This window comes from Aedes aegypti, chromosome 3 (assembly GCF_002204515.2).
Source record: "Aedes aegypti strain LVP_AGWG chromosome 3, AaegL5.0 Primary Assembly, whole genome shotgun sequence".
In the NCBI taxonomy this organism is placed as follows: Eukaryota; Metazoa; Arthropoda; class Insecta; order Diptera; family Culicidae; genus Aedes; species Aedes aegypti.
Window position 1 is genome coordinate 137308363 of NC_035109.1, and position 16651 is coordinate 137325013.

Genomic DNA, 16651 nt, shown 5'->3' on the forward strand with positions numbered 1-16651 from the left:
TCATTTCGGATCAATACGCTGGAAGAAGCATTCTCATCAGGCAGAGAAATTGTTGATTCATGGAAGTACTTGCCTGCTAGAACGGGCTGGAAGACTCTCCGAACTCATACACAGGACCGGAATGACTGCAGGACGCTGGCGGGAAGTTCTCGACTGTGATGAGAGGATCAGGGGCTTCCATCAGACTTGCAGGCATGCATCCCGGTAGTTGGTCAATTGTTGAAATAGTCCTGGTTGGCACCGGTGAGTCATAGAAGTTGCTTGTAGTACGCATGAACGATGATATTGGTTGGCTAGAAACGATGGATGTTACCGGAGAAGAGATGTCCTTATTGCACGTATACTTGCCTGCGGTTGAGGTTCGGAAGACCCCTTCTCCATACTCGCCAACAGGACCGGGATGGCTGTTGATCGCTGGCACAGGGCTGGTAGCAGTTAGACAGCAAAATAATAGTGACTTTAGTGACCAAAATGATCAAAATAGTGACCAAAAAGTGACCAAATAGTGGCCAAATAGTGACCAAAAAGTGACTTCAAAACTACAAGTATTGGTCATAAAAATGGCTAGAAATAAAATACTTTCTATGTGTATATAAACCAATCTACTGCATATTTATCACATTCGTCATTTTTGACAATTGGGTTGACAAAAATCACTGTTTTTTGTAGCTTGATCGAAAGAAGGATTCCCGAAATGTACGTAGAGTTTGATGAAAACCACTAAACTTCAATAAAAAACAATGACATTTTTCTTATTTGATAAAATAGAAAACCATCATTGAAAAGAATAATTATTTTCAAGATAAGATAAGATAAGATAAGTACCAAGTAAGAAACACATATTTTTATTTGTCTAGTTGTAAAGTTTTAAGGCAAAGTAGACCGTCATTGAAATTTGTACTAGGCATCGATGATTGTGGCTAATTCATCTCACGATTGTGAAACAAAGAAAACCGCTTGGTTTTACACTGAGATAACCGAAATAGTATCCGCATACATTCTGCATGTAAGCGCAAGTAGTGATACTTTTTCGAATCAATATTACTTATGTTGACTGAGTTTTATCACTTTGAAATTGCGAGCTGCAAAATCAACATGGCATGCAAAATCAACGAATGACGGGCTACTAAGCTTTAATGCTTTTCTCTTCATCATTAGCCATTTTTGTAAGCAAATACTGAGAAAGATAATTTGAAAATACATCTAAACTTCGATCAATAATTTTCATTTATTAACTTTTGGCATGATATTCTACAATACCTTCAATTATCTTTAATTGTTTCTTTTGTTCTAAAGTTTTGATGAGTTTTGAAATGTCTGAAGCAAATTGCTTAAATATTATGACTTAATTTTTTACCATACTTCTATTGTCCCATGTGAATAGGAATCCAAGCAAACATGATACTGACAAGTGTTATGGGCAGAATAGAGAATTTGAGAAAAAAAAAACACTAGCAAACCCATGATTAGTCAAGCTAAGTTTTGCTTTTTATTAAGTTACATCAACAGAATACGAAAACCATATATGAAATATGATTTGTTATAATTATTGGAAAGCTACATTATCTTTTTATTTCATTTAAAAACTTTGTATTGGTGGATTTGTAATTCCATTTCTATCAAAATACTAGTTTTATTTAACATTTTATAAATCCCGGGATCTCAGCACTTCCCGAGACAAGCCAAGATTTTTGTCCCAAATCCCGGGACGAACAAAATGACCGGGAAATGAACACTCTAGTGGAGAGTCATCAAATGATAAACAGTTTCAGTCAACTTACTGTTATCTGTGAGTATGTTCTAGAAAATTTAAAAGTTGTTTTGTCACATTGCTACATGTAGCAGCATAACCGTCGAGTGCTTCGTGAAGCCCAAGCAGGACAGTTCGGTTTTGCGTAGTCCGATAGATTTAGCTCATGGTTTCGCGCATGTTTTCGTCGCCGGAGATTTTTATTTTGTTTTTTCCTGTTTTGGAGCGTCTTGCTGGGTAGTGCTTCGTGAAGCCCAAGCAGGACAGTTCGGTTTTGCGTCGTCCGATAGATTTAGCTCACAATTTCGCGCATGTTTTCGTCGCCGGAGGTTTTTTTTTCCTGTTTTGGAGCGTCTTGCTGGGTAGTGCTTCGTAAAGCCCAAGCAGGACAGTTTTTACATTCAGAAATGGAATAGTGAAAAGTGAAAAATGAAAAAGTGATTTGTTTGATTTGTGTCCTCAGTACTGTTGGTTTTTGGCTGCCCTAAGTTCACCGAACCATCCGGAAGTGACAGGCAGCACATAAATTTAGAGAATCAATCCGGTGAGTTTGTTCCAGTATGATACTTTTTCTTTTGTGAGCCTTCCGGATCGTTTTTGTCCGCGTCGTGGAACTTCTGATCGTTTCTTGAACGGAAAATGTTATTTTAGGAGTTTGATAATTATGTTCAGATTGCGCATTCTGTCCGGGCGGGTGTTACGCAACTAACAATCGGTTGTGAATGCTATTTAACCGTTCGATGACCCTGGATCGATTCTGCTTTTCGTATAATTTTGAGCAGAAAAACCGACTGTGTTATCCCAGGGTGTTTAGTTCGAACGCGCTTCCTTTCGTTTTTCGATTATCTAAGAATACAGTACCACCCAGTACAGTTTTTCAATGGGCACAGTACAGTTTTTCAATAGGCGTGATTTTTTTTATTTTTTTACGCGTATCGTTATTTTATACAATCCGATGACCCTGGAGGGATCGGTTTTGCTTTTTACTGGTTATTGAGCAAAAATATTACTGCACAATCGACAAGCATTTCGCGAAATACTATTTATACTATAAATAAGCTATTGTTTTCTCTTTTGATTGCCGGCATTCAAAAGATTAATTTGAAAACGCTTAAACAACAAATATTTATGGTCTATCGCCAGCTTTCTAGGCGAATCCTGACAATATACCTTCCCCAACCTCCAACTCCGTAGCACTTATGAGGGTGTCGCTGAGTCGGTGGCCTCTCATTAAGTAAGTGCTACATCAACATTTCCTTCCCCTATCCCAAGTTACGGTAAAGATGGGCGTGGCCGGGAATAGCGATATTCATGCTTTTAGTATTCTTGTTTATGATTTGAACAAGGTATACTCCCCTGCCTTGTTCTTGAAAGTAGTCGGGACGAGATTATTAAAAATAAACATGAATGTTGCTAGTATCCAATCTACGAAGTATACCGTAACTACGCTAACGCTAACGCTAACGCTATTGCTACATGTAGCAGCATAACCGTCACATTGATAATATACATGAGCCTCGTAATGTAGTAGAAAAAAAACTCCTATCAATAATATTTTCTGACTATTCACCCAATATTGGGTATGCACTTTTGAGTCTCTGGTATTTTTTAGAAATTTTAGTTTCTACTCATACTGCCATAAAATGTATGGTTTTCCATTTACTCAATGCCTACTTTGGTCGAATGTTACAAGTATGGAGTAAACAAACCCCGGATACAATTTTTAGCAAAATTCCTGTTCATTAGCAACCTCACTGGCAAAAAATCATTGAAGATTTTGAAGTAGAGATGCAAAACTAATTACTTGAAGCATTTCTCATCAAATCTGTGGAATAATTCGAGGGAAAATTTTTAGTTGTAGACAAAATTTTGGCGACAATCGTGAATGAATTTCAAACAAGTCTGATAAAAATCCTGATAGAATTCAAAGTTCAAAAGCTAAATTCGTGGCAAAATGTCTGTAAAATTAAACCATTTCTTCCAAATAAACAACAGTAAAGGCACAAACGCAATGATAGCGGAACGGCAACGGAAAGCGGAACCGGTTCGCCAGCATGGATCACACCATCTCGACTGAGTTGTCAACGAATGAAAGTGAACTGACACTGAGTCGACAAGCATGTTATAGTTCATGCTGGCGAACCGGTTACGCTTTCCGTTGCCATTCCGCTATCAATGCGTTTGGGCCTTAACTCCAAAACGCAACTGATTATTGACAAATTCGAGATAAACCGAATTAGAAAATTATTCCATTCATATTAAAATATCTATATTTTAACTGATCGTTTGAATAAATGAATTAGGTTTTGAAAACAATCATATCACTCAGTGGCGGCTCGTAATTACACGTTTTATCTGATCTACGACCCTGAAAATGACTAATTTTGCATATTTAGATTATAAAACAAACAGTAAACCACAGAAGTAAACGCTAATTTGTTATTGTATGAACATGTGGATTTGATTATTTGGAATAGCCACCGATATCACTAGTAATTAATTATTATTGTTCAACAACGTTCAAGCATTCATTATAGAGACGTGTTTATGTATAGAAAATAGTTTACCAAAGCCGTATGAAAAACAGTGTCAAGAGTTGATTCATGGATAAATGTATAGTTTATTTTCTTACATACAAAGGTATCGACCGTGATAATTTTTTATTTTGAATTTATTTATCGGCATATCGATCTATTACAAGGAAGTGACGTTTCAAGTAACACTGTTTTATATGGTATGCCCTTTTCAACATCTAATCCAATTTCTCTCGCCGTTCCCTTACGGTACCTATCCATCTAGTATTCATTGCTTTCTTCTCCATGCTCCCTCTTACTTCGAGCAAAATAGATCGATATGTCGAAAAAAAAATTCAAAATGTATAGTTTATTTATTGGAATTTCAAATACAATTTCTTAAATTATTAATAGTACTCGCTTTAGAAGTTCTGTACGAGTTTCTGACAAACTCTTTGAATTTTTTGGTTGTTATTTCTAACAATCTCCGTCTTATTCTCCGGAGGAGTTTTGATGATGTTTGGAAAGGTAACCTGCCTTTAATTTCATACTCATTAGGGTGCGGCTTATTTTTCAAAAGTTCTCAAAACCTGAAATTCGTGTGCTCTACTGAATTTAAATCACAATAAAAGAGAAACCTCAAAATCTGAGCCAAAAATATTGACATTTAGAGGTGGCGCAGGCGTCTTGAAGGTGAATTTTCAAGTTATAAAAAATTACGTTCAGTGAAGTAAACATAACTTTGGTATTTTTCAACCAATTTTGAAACTTTTAGCAGCATTATTTTTCAAATTAAATTTATAAAAACTTTGTAAAACTTCGAATTTGTCTAAAATTAAAAGTTTTCTTAGTTAAAAATACTTTTATCCAAATTTTTCCTCATTTTACTAAAAAAAATCATTTTTGTTCGACCATAACATCATTAAAACTCAATCGATTCCGAATCTTTTTACATGTTTTTGAAGCAAATTTAGTTGATTTTAAACTGTTCATAGAACACATTTTTCTAAAAAATAATTTTGACTTGGGTATTCAACAAAAACTACCCAAAAACATGGTTTTTAATGAAAAAATCAAATTTCTTGGGATTATTTAAGTTATTTTTGCTGAAAATTGCATTTTTTTTCTACAAAACTTAAATAAATAAAGCATCTTGCCTTAATTACGAGTTGAATAGTGCATATATTTTTTAACATATGCAAACATAATTTTGTTGAACAATTATTTAAAAATTGTTGCAAAGTCCTTCCCAAAGGTTTAACAAATGAGAAAAACCAGTTTCAGCTCTAGAGATAATATACTGGCAAAAATTTGAAAATCTGTCATTTATCAAAAAAAACATGTTTTTGTGCAGTTTTTGCTGAATAACTTGGTCAAGACATTTTTTTAGTAAAATGTGATGTATGAAAGGTTTGAAAACAATTGAATTAGCTTCATAAACATGTAAAAAGACTTGGAATCGGTTGAGTAATCATGAAGTTATGGTCAAACAAAGTTGAAATTTTTAGTAAAATGAGGGAAAATTTGGAATAAATTACTTTTAACTAAAACTTGTTTTGATTTTAGACAAATTTGGTGTTCAATGAAGTTTTCACAAATTCAATTTTGAATGTATTGATGCTAAAATTTTTAAAATCGGTTGAAAAATAACAAAGTTATGTGTACTTCACTGAACGTCATTTTTTATAACCTGAAAAATCAACTTCAAGACGCTTGCGCCACCTCTAAATGTTAATATTTTTGGCTCAGATTTTGAAGTTTCTGTTTTAATGTGATTTGAATTCAGTAGAGCACACGAATTTTTGGTTTTGAGAACTTTTGAAAAATAAGCCGCACTCTAATACTCATCAGATCACGAAAAAAAAGTGACTTTAGTGACCATTTTTGTGAAAAAAGTGACTTTAGTGACTTTTTGTTGAAAATAGTGACTTTTTAGTGACCAGGTCGGAAAAAGTGACCAAGTCACTAAAAAGTGACTTGCTACCAGCCCTGCTGGCAGGAAAAGCTCGACTGCGGCGAGAGGATTAAGGGCTTCCTTGAGACTTGCAGGCGTGCATCCCGGTAGCTCGAGGAACGTTGATACAATTTTGATTAACGATGATGCTTGATGATAAATCGAATCTACAGCTTGGCTACGCATGCTTGAAAAATTCGTATGTCGAAGATGTGAGCACGAATAGATGTGAATGGACGTCAAGCTGCTGGAAGTAGGGCACTTTAACGGAAGGGAAATGTTCAATTTGCAACTGTACTTGCCTGCCGAAATAGCTTGGAAGACCTCATCTCCGCACCCAAACACAGGACCAGGACGGCTGATGAACGAAGGCAGGAATAACGGGACTGTGTTGGGGGAATCCGAGGCTTCCGAAATACTTAAGCAGTTGCGTCCTGGGATGACAAAAATCAGCTCAAATCCATGACGGGGGTGATTGGCGATATTGTTGTTTGATGTAGTGTCAACGGTGATTGTGTGTTGAACTTCAGCGGGGGGCGAAATTTTGGCGCTCCGTAGTCAACAAATTCTCGAAACAATAATCCTTCAGGCCAATTATCGGGGTTAAGCGCTCTATCTTCAAGTGAAGGATCTAGTCCGATTTTAAAAGAGACAAACGAAAGCGACTCGATATCTCTATCTTTCGGGACGAGTTTAATCACTTTTGGGTCGTCTTCAATGCCAAGGTTCGCTTTCGTCATGTCGCGTACCGCTTCTACAGTGACGTCAGGACGAATCTTCGACAGATATAGCCAAAACAAGTTCTCAGCTTCAGGTTTGCAAATCGGTACCGATACAACATTTCCATTTTCCTGAGCCTTCTTGCAACCGACACGGCAACTATCCTGAGCATGCGTATTAGGTTCAATTATACGAGGACGTTTAGTACCTCTTTTTTGAACGATAGTAGACCAACGTGGGGTAACTGCTGGAGATGCTGCGGGTTTAGCATGTAGTTGCTTAATTTCGGTTCGCAGTTCTGAGATAGCCGTTGTAAGCGAAGTAAGAGGCGATTTTTCATCAACTTTATTAGAAATCATTCGAAAATGGGAGTTCTCAGCACAATTATCGCACAACCAGAACAAGTTTTTTTATTCGATACGAAATATAACCCCGAGCATTCATTCAAGTGGAAGAATCCACCACAGTTTATGACAAAAGAAATAGTAAAATATGGTAATACAGAGGAGCAAAGTCTTACAACATAAAAAACTTTTGACTAAGTAATTAGCATACCATGGACAATTCTACAACTCGTAGATGAAGAGTAGCATTTGACTTCTAACGAAAACATCCACCTTACTCGACTTTTCCCTACCACTTCAACCGGTTGAAGTCACATTAGCACAGAATAAATCTAAATAAAATCCATGTTTGTGCAGCAAACGGTAGGGTACCAGAGGCAAACTAAAACAAACATTAGGACGCTTCCACCACCTTTGGCTTTGGTCTCCATCATCACAAACCATGGCATTCGTTTCCATCATGAAATCGTCACACGTTCAGAGCCGGTCGATCACTTCTCACCGGACGATGGGTCCAATAAAATTGATTTGATAAATAAACATCAAAAACCACTCGCTGTCTTTTTCCATTCCGCTCGCCCGGTCCCATGGATGTCCAAGGGGGCGTGCGAATAGATCGTCCATGTGCGGAGTTTCAGTCGTTCATTGACCATCCATAAATCAGCAGAGCGAACTAAGCCTGTGTGCACGATTTGGATGAAAACATATTCCGTTTGAATCGTTGCAATCGTAGGTCGGACCACCAGCACGGTACCGAGGCACTGCACAGTGCTTCCAAAGGCCTAAGTTCGTGATCGAAAATGTTTTGCACCAGAAAAGTTGGTTTTAGAGGTATGGTGTCTTCAGAGAAGTTGTTCGGGATGTTGAAGCCCTTCTTAAGAAATTATTAAATTATAATTTTTTGCAAAAGTGAAGATACACAAATGGTGTCTTCGACAAAGTTGCAGATAATTTCACTACATGAAAATTTGCAGAATACACTTTAGCTCTATCTATTGAATTTTAAGAGATATGGGTCATTTTTTATGAACGACCCCTTAAAACTAGTTTTTTTGTTATATTTTTTCCGAGTATTGTTGAGTTTTTTCTTATGTTCTACAAAGTTGAATCAATAAAATACGCATTTCTTCGGAAGGAATAAAAATTGTATCTCTTATATTTTCGGAGTTATGTGATATTTAATGTTGAAAAATCGACTATTTTACCTATCTCTAACATTTACAGGAGCAAATAGGGGCAACATTTTCAGCTTGCATATAAAAGAGTAACTCAACAGCTATCATATCCATGGCAACTGACACGTGGCACTGCTTTCCTTGACTACAAAATATGTTCTGTAAAATGTTTAAAAATTAAAATTATGCAGCTTTTAGTACCGTGTATTTTTTTTAAATACGCCATTTTTCAGGGCTGAGTGATAATTGTCAGGTCTTCTAGACAATGTTATATTCGGTTTGGCTAATGCTGATATTGCCTAAGATAGTATATCGTCATACTTCTCATTTAAAGTGAAAACTAGATGTTTGAATTCTAAGAGAGAGAGCCTATATTACGTAATATCAGCTCTATTCTGAACGTAGTACAAAGCACATTGAATAATGTTAGTAATATATTTGCCTAAAACGGAAGTCATCCCGAGAAACGATTTTTCTGAAGTAACTACTCCTGAAATTTTAATATAATGTAATTCAACTGTTTGTTCTATGGTACAGGTTTTACTTGAAATATATGTTCGTGAGTTGATCTAGTATTTTTTCAAGGACTTCAACCAAACCAAAAATTCAACCAGGAATACTTCTTACGATATTTCCAAAAAATCATTCAAAGATTTATTTAGGAAATTTAAATTTCTCAAAAAATTCTTTAGTTCTCACGAAATTTTTCCTAGAACTAAGATTTCCTCTTCAAGAACTAAACCAGTATTGTTTTCTTAAAAGGGGTTGGTGGTCTAACAGCTACCACTTCTGCCTCATAAGTAGAAGGTCATGGATTCAATTCCAGGCCCGTCCTTTTCCTCGTACTTTGTAGTGGTATCTTTTACTTCTATCCTCCACTCTTAATTTATCACATTCAAACTACTCGTTCATAGCAAACGCTAGTACCAGAGACGGATAATAAACCGTTTCTCTACTTTCCATCATTATATCACGCCTTTTCTTAGGTCTGATACATAGGCAAAAAGCAAGCTTCTATGCCATAGAATAACCTTACCCTTATACCTTCCCGTATGAACTAGCGTAAATGTAGCGGTATATCCGGTCTACCGTGGGCCAGTTTTCAATACAATATCAGTTCCTCTCCCTTCCTCTCATTGGTCTGCATACTGACGTAGCAGGCGCCATTGTTGCCTAAAAATCACAGGCACTATATACTGAGGGTATCTTCTAAGCGGCCTACTCCTAAATTCAAATTCGTTCAACAAATTTCAACAATTTGCGTACTTTAAAGCGAAAGCTGAATATTTAATATACCGGAAACTCTCGCATCAAGTTCTCAATCCTGGCAAAGTCCAACGACAAGACTAGAAAGCAGAAACAATCCCAGGCAGGTGGTAATCAATACCACAAATCACAAAACACCCATCCTCTTCATTCTCCACCTAAAGCTTGGTAGCAGTAGAGTGCATATTACAGACGGCCGGTCACCAGTCCATTTAATTATTATACGAACGTTGTTTGGCGATGCACCGCAGAACGCGCACCATAACTACTGGGCAGGGAAAGCAGTGCATATGCACTCTGCATGATTCAACCTTTCATCCCCTACCCTTAGTCGACTAACTATCAGCACAGTTCTCTGTCACTATCTTTGCCACGGGGTGCGCATATCATTCCACACGCATTATAGCGCCATTTGTAACGTCCCTTCCCCACGAATCCGTGCCACCGCTTCCCGGAACGTCAATCAAAGCTTCCACCACCAGCACCCCAACGCCGCCATCGCTTTATGCTTATTCGAATAACCGTGTAGTGTAGACCTGTGCGCCGTCGATTAATTTTACGTCACTCCCGGAAATTCTCCCGGGTGCTCATCCTGGAATTCTCCACGAACACCTCCGTGGTTTCCTAAAAGAATTTCATTGGAGATTCTTTTAGGAAATCCCAAATGAATTTCTGCAAGGGTTTCTTCGGAGATTCTTTCAAAAATAATGAGCTTAAACTTAAGCTTGATTGGCCGCCCGTGGTTGCTACTCCAATATCGCCATATTAATTACATTCATTCGTCAAAATAAATTCGGAAAATAAAAGAAACAATATTATCCTTATAATTTTGACATTGATACATATAATTTGCTAAGGGTTAGAGATGGGCGACTCACTCACGAATCATTCAAAAGAGTCGACTCATTTTAAAAAAGTCATGATTCATTTGCACCTGATATTTTGGAAGAGGGCTTAAAAATTTACTAGGAATTATATTTTCGAGTTGTAATAGACCATTTCCGTGAAAAAATTTTATTAGCCCATATGCTTTCTTTCAATTTACTTAGCAAACTTTCCTAAGTGACCCATATGGTTTGAAGCCCCTAACTATTGAAAAACAATGAAAAACTGGCGGCACGCCGTTTTACCCCACGGTCTCCAAAAAAAATTTTCATGCTGTTATCCCTCTCGACCCCCTGTTCCCCATGATCTTACCACCACGTTGTGGTGAACTCATGATCAGCTGGCTCAACAGCTGACTACCAATCATGACAGATAAGTTTTTGTTTATGTTTACATAACCTAGCACAGATGTTATGGATTTTACTAGTTTAGTAAATCTAGAATCTTGACCTAGAAGAAAGTTCCGTCAAATTCGATAAAGTTCCAGCGGTTCCAGCTTTCCATCACAGGAATCGAAGAAAGGATTATTTCGGTCGCATGTCTTTTTCGTGTCTTGATGTGAACGAATGGTTACAGCGGCGCAGAATGGATGAATGGATTATGAATTCTGATCCATCCAAAGTCGTGCTGAAGTGGATGAAGAAGTGATTTCAATAATGTCACACTTGGACGCAAAACATGAATGGTAAGAATCATAGAGCGAAAAAGTGAAATTAAATAAATCGATGCTTGTTTCTTGTGTGCTTGCAGTTGAGGATTTACTGTAAGATGACGACCGGATCCTAGTATGACTGCCCGGCACCAAGTTTACCATCATGCGGAGGCGCCTACACAACCATCACCATAACTAGCAGAAACACCACAAAGCCATAACCAGCGACGAAAGCTTCGGCATCCTGATTTCTAAATAAGGAATGGTGAAACGGGCGAGAGGCCAGTCGATCATCTTTTACCGAGGTGTTCCCTGAGACGGTGCAGAAAAACCGTGACCAAGCTTACCAGCAGCTGCAACGCAACGTAGATTTTTTGGATCTCGTTGATATCGCATCGCACGTATTCGAGATGGAACGGACCTAGGCGCAAGTGTTCCTGGTCCGTTGGCGGTGGTGGTCAGTGGTATGCCCTGCCCACGTATGCCAGCTCTGTCTCCGATAGCGGTGCAATTATTTCCCTCTTCTCCCGAATACAAAAGTATAAGGTACATTTGAAATAGACAATTTTCGAGAAACAAGTATGTTTCTCAATTTATTGAATAAAATTTTCAGTGCTGGTAGCAGATCTCTTTTGAAAAACTTGGTCTTTATTTTAATGGAAGGTCTCTATTTTTTATTCCAACAAAACGGAATCTTAAAGTCACTAGTTTCATTGATTTATGATTCGAAAGATCTAACTAGGATTGTTACAAAGATCACTCTGGAAAATATCCGAAATTGCGCACGTTGCTAGATATGCGTACACTGTAATTTTTCTAGTCAAACTACGTGGATTCTTCAAAATTTGCTTTGAGGTTTCAAACTAACAAATAATACATTAGTTATTTGAATATTCCGGAAATTTCTACACATGTTCCTTCGGGCATATGTTTCAAAAGGAAATCCAGCAGAATTGTACTCAGATGTTCAATTGATTATTGTTTATTATTTATCTAAGCAGTTAATCTAAAATTTCAATCCATACTGAAAAGCAGAGATTTAAAAGATTCTCACAAGAGTTCATTGAGAATTGCTGCAGAAGTTTCATCAGAGATTACTAGAGCTTACTAGACGATTTGTTGTAGAGATAAGTTCAGGATTCTTTCAGGGATGGATATCACCAAAAATGTCCTAAAAAATGTACTTGACAATTCCCTAAAAAAAACCTTGGTAATTACTTTGAGAACTTCCTTGAGGAATTCCTCAACGAACTTCCACTGGACTTTCTGAAGAAATCATAGAAGGATTCTTTGACGTTCTAAAGAAATCCTTAGAGAAATACTTGGTTCAAATCTTTGAAAAACTGAACTAAAATTGTGGAGGAAATCCTCAGAAATTAGTGGAGATATCTCTGGAGAAATTATTGCTTTAGTTCTTGAAAATGTCCTTAACGATTGAAAAATCACTTGATAGCTCCAGGATTTTCTTGGTAAATTCGTGAAAAAATCTCTGAAGGAATCCCTGAAGAAATTCAGGGTGAAGTCGCTGGAGTAATTTCTGAGGTAATCCTTAAAAATTCCAGATTTAATTCTTAAAGGTATTATTACATACTAATTTTTGCAGATGAATCAGCCAATGGCTGAACATCTCCCTAATAAAGATAATAATAATAATAATAATATACTACTTTTATGGAAAATGGAATTCCTCCATTAAGCCGTTGATGATTCATTAAATAAACTCTTTGGGCAAATTAGCTGCATTAGCTTCTAACGAAATTCCATAAAAAAAACTATGAAATGCATACAGTAATACGAGCAGTAATAAGTCATAAAAAATATATATTTATTGAAACATGATGGGCCGGATTTAAAAAATACAAATTATGTAAACTTTTGTATCCTGATTCATGTTTGGATTATATTTGTTTTTTTTTTTGTTCTCATATCTTCCGTACCATCTCTACGAAAAAAAATGTCCTGTGAAAATTTCAACTTTTTCGGTGATGATTTGAAGGTGGTCCAAAGATAATGTAGGTTTATATAAAACTTACTATGGATAAATTGTAAAAATATTTCCCAACGTGTAATTACTATAAGTACAAACGCATCATCTCTTAGTGAGAACTCATTCTTTAAAAAAGTTAAGGAAATTGCTGAAGAAACAAATATTTTTTTAGCTGTAGTTAGCCCCATCACAGACAAACAGACGTAACACTCTGATTATTTTCATCGCACTGCAGAATAGCGCCCAATTTTAATATTTGGTAGTTGGCCGACGGGCCACTTGAGGCGCTCGCGTCGCCTTTGTTCGAGTTTGACGTTTGCTCACTACCGCCACCTAGTTCGTGGTTGGCCAAATGAGGTATTTTTAGCATTGGGCGTAAATGTTCACGTGACTATAATTTAATTTGATAATTGTTCTAGCTGTTACGTCTGTTTGTCTGTGGCCCCATTATTGTGGATCTTAGAAAAATGTACATACTTTTAAAAAGCTAATTAATTTTATTATTCAACAGCAAACCATTACTATTCCCGAGTTATGCTTATGAGGGTTGTAAAGCAGTTAAAAACTACAGTGCTGTTCTAAATAATAGCAGCACATATCGATTGTCATGCAAAATGTTCAAATTTGGCATGCTCTGGTGTTCCCTTTCAAGCAATCGGGTTAAAATTTACTTCACCAAACTACAAATATGTTCAATTTTGTGTAAATTTTTCTAAGCCACTGTCGGAAAGTTAGATACTAGATAAATTTGTTCGAAATAATAGCAGATTATAAAATGAATTTCTGCCTAACATTGAGTTTTCAAATTTTATATCACATATTCAAATAGTAGAACAAAGTACACTTAATTTACGATTGTTACTTACCTAAACTTAAATGTTTAAAATATTTGTAGATGAAAAAGCAAAATGAAAAACTGCTATTAATTCAAAAATAATTAACTAATGTTCCATTTTCTAACACGGGTATAGAAAAATTGAAATTTTGTAATTAAAAAATTAAACTTACATGTCGGGCTTGATTATCCGGAGACTCTTCGGCGAATCGATTATCTGGAATTTAAGACTCGATTATCCGGAGTATGTTTTTTGAAATTCCTTTTTTATGTTTTTATACATACATTTGAGATAATATTGCAATATACAATATGAATGGTTTACCAGTTTGGGACGTAGGTAATAAAAGGGGTCTTGAATAAAGTTTTTTTTGTGCACGCTGGTCAAAAAAAAAATCGAATTTCTTCTCGAGATCCCTCATGTTCCTAGAAATAATTTCTGGTTACGTCACTACATCATATAAATAAAACAACGAAAAAATATAATATTTAAGTTCTTTTTTGTAGATTTTATCTTTTTTTTTTGATTCAGGGTTTTGTGTAGCGAGGCGACAATATTCAAATCGAATGCAGTGACTCGCCGTGTAAGCCAAATGGAGAGTCACTTTATTTGAGTAGAATAAGCCCGGACGACTTCAGTCGAGTCATTTTGACCGACTCAGCTTACAATATCGACCCCTAAATCGGATTGGAAGACACCAGTGAATTTTTTTTCTGTATATACCCATCAGGAATGGGTCCTTTCTTAGCCTAATGGTAAGCAAAACTATGCTGAAAGTATCTGGGTTCGATCGTCGGTCGTTCCAGGATCTCTTCGTAATGGAAATTTCCGCGACTTCCCTAAGCGTGTGGATTTACGCATGCGAAACATTGGGCAAAGAAATTCTCAGTTATCAACAGTTACTGTTGAAGAACACTAAACTTAACAGATGGCTCTGTTCGAGTAGGGACGTAATGCCAAGAAAGGGAGGGAACCAGGGAATATTGACAAATGACGTCCATCAGGATTCCTAGACACCCCGTCCTACTCTCTGTCACATTTTTTTCCCATACCTTATGATGAACGTCTTTTTTTTTAATGATAACCCTATAGTTATTTCCCTGGAAGACAGATATCCATCAAAATCCGTAGACCCAGCTCTTCTCAATAATCGATCACCTTTTTGATCCCGGCCTGGCACCGAAACTCTTCCGGGATGTAGAACAGTTTAAACACTAGCTGAAAAGGGGTTTTCGCATCAGATAGACCTCCTAGCAGTTGACTCCGTACACTTTCTTTGTCATATCGAACTTTTCCTTTATCACATGGATCTGCGTTCCTCGTTAGGGTAATTTTGTTGCCAACTCAAATAACATCTGCTTTTCCAACTGGCTTCCATGTTGCATCGATCCTCCAGGCATTTCATCAATCTTCAGTTCAAAAACGATGCAAGGATCCTTCACACGTCAGCAGGAGTCCTTAGGCTTTGTTCGGTTTTTGTGGCACAACCACGTTCAATCCAAGTGTATGCGCCAAAGCAAGCCCCATAACCAAACGCTCCACAAGGTGCCCGGACGGTTCACGATCCACAGTCGAAGAATTTGCGCTCCTGTACCGGTACTTTACGGCCTCATTCATAATTTGATCTAATGCTGGGAAGGTAGAGTCCGCAAACTGCATCTCAACAATGGTAGATGTTACGGTGATTGTCACGCCGATCGTAAACCCAGAAACATTTTGCTCACACCGACGTGTTGAAAATTGAGTTTTTGAGCCGTGCTTTTACTGCAGGTTTCACCGAGAGCGGCACAAACAACCGAGCGTGATGATTCGCCGAAGACCGACACCTAACTGTCCAGTTCCATGGCATTGTCCATCGCCTGGGACATGTTCATCTTGTTGGTGGAACTCTTTGTCGGGGAGTTTGCGTCCGTCAAGTAAACAAGCTGTGACTATGCCGCGATGCGATCAAAATTGCGTTACCCTTTTTCTTTAATAATGTAGAACTAGTAATCTACAGCTGCCTCATTTCTTACGATTATCCTGTGAACGAATAACATACCCCGTCAAGAACGAAATTTAATATACTGTCGGCTGGATAATACCTCGGATAATTCCTAGCTGAAATTCCAACTTTCAAGAGAAAACTGAACCATCGAAGCCGTTTGTTGTGATATGAGTTTTCTGACGTTTCAAAATGTAAATAAAAGCTGAGCATAGGGTTATCAGTTTTTAGATTTATTCAACACCATTAGGGTTACCATTCTTGTTCCGCATGTCTCCAAAAGTGGTGAAATTGTCAATTTTTGAAAATTCATAAAAAATTCAAGAATACAGAAAAAGAAAAAATAACAACGCAAATGTTAGTTAGAAATCATTATCTTTCGAGAAAAAATATAAAACATGGGTGTTGGGTCTGACGGAAATGGTCTATTGTCATAGTCAAACAAAACGGACATGTATTAATAGTTAAAGCTGCTGTACGAAAAATAATCTCATAAAAAACTGTTATACTTTTTGTTTCTTGTGTAATTTACATGATTTATTTTTGGTTTTATGAATGAGTCATCGAATCAATCGAAAGAGTCGA

General features: G+C 37.0%; 1 protein-coding gene and 1 long non-coding RNA gene across 9 annotated transcripts in view; both read right to left on the minus strand.

The window, feature by feature from the left end:
* Nucleotides 1–16651, minus strand: part of LOC23687700 (trithorax group protein osa) — a 566458-nt gene that overhangs the window by 489538 nt on the left and 60269 nt on the right. The window lies entirely within an intron of this gene.
* Nucleotides 16053–16308, minus strand: LOC110678744. Its single transcript, XR_002501900.1, has 2 exons — nt 16167–16308; nt 16053–16104 (listed from the first exon to the last, which is right to left on the minus strand). It is a non-coding gene; the product is annotated as an uncharacterized LOC110678744 (long non-coding RNA).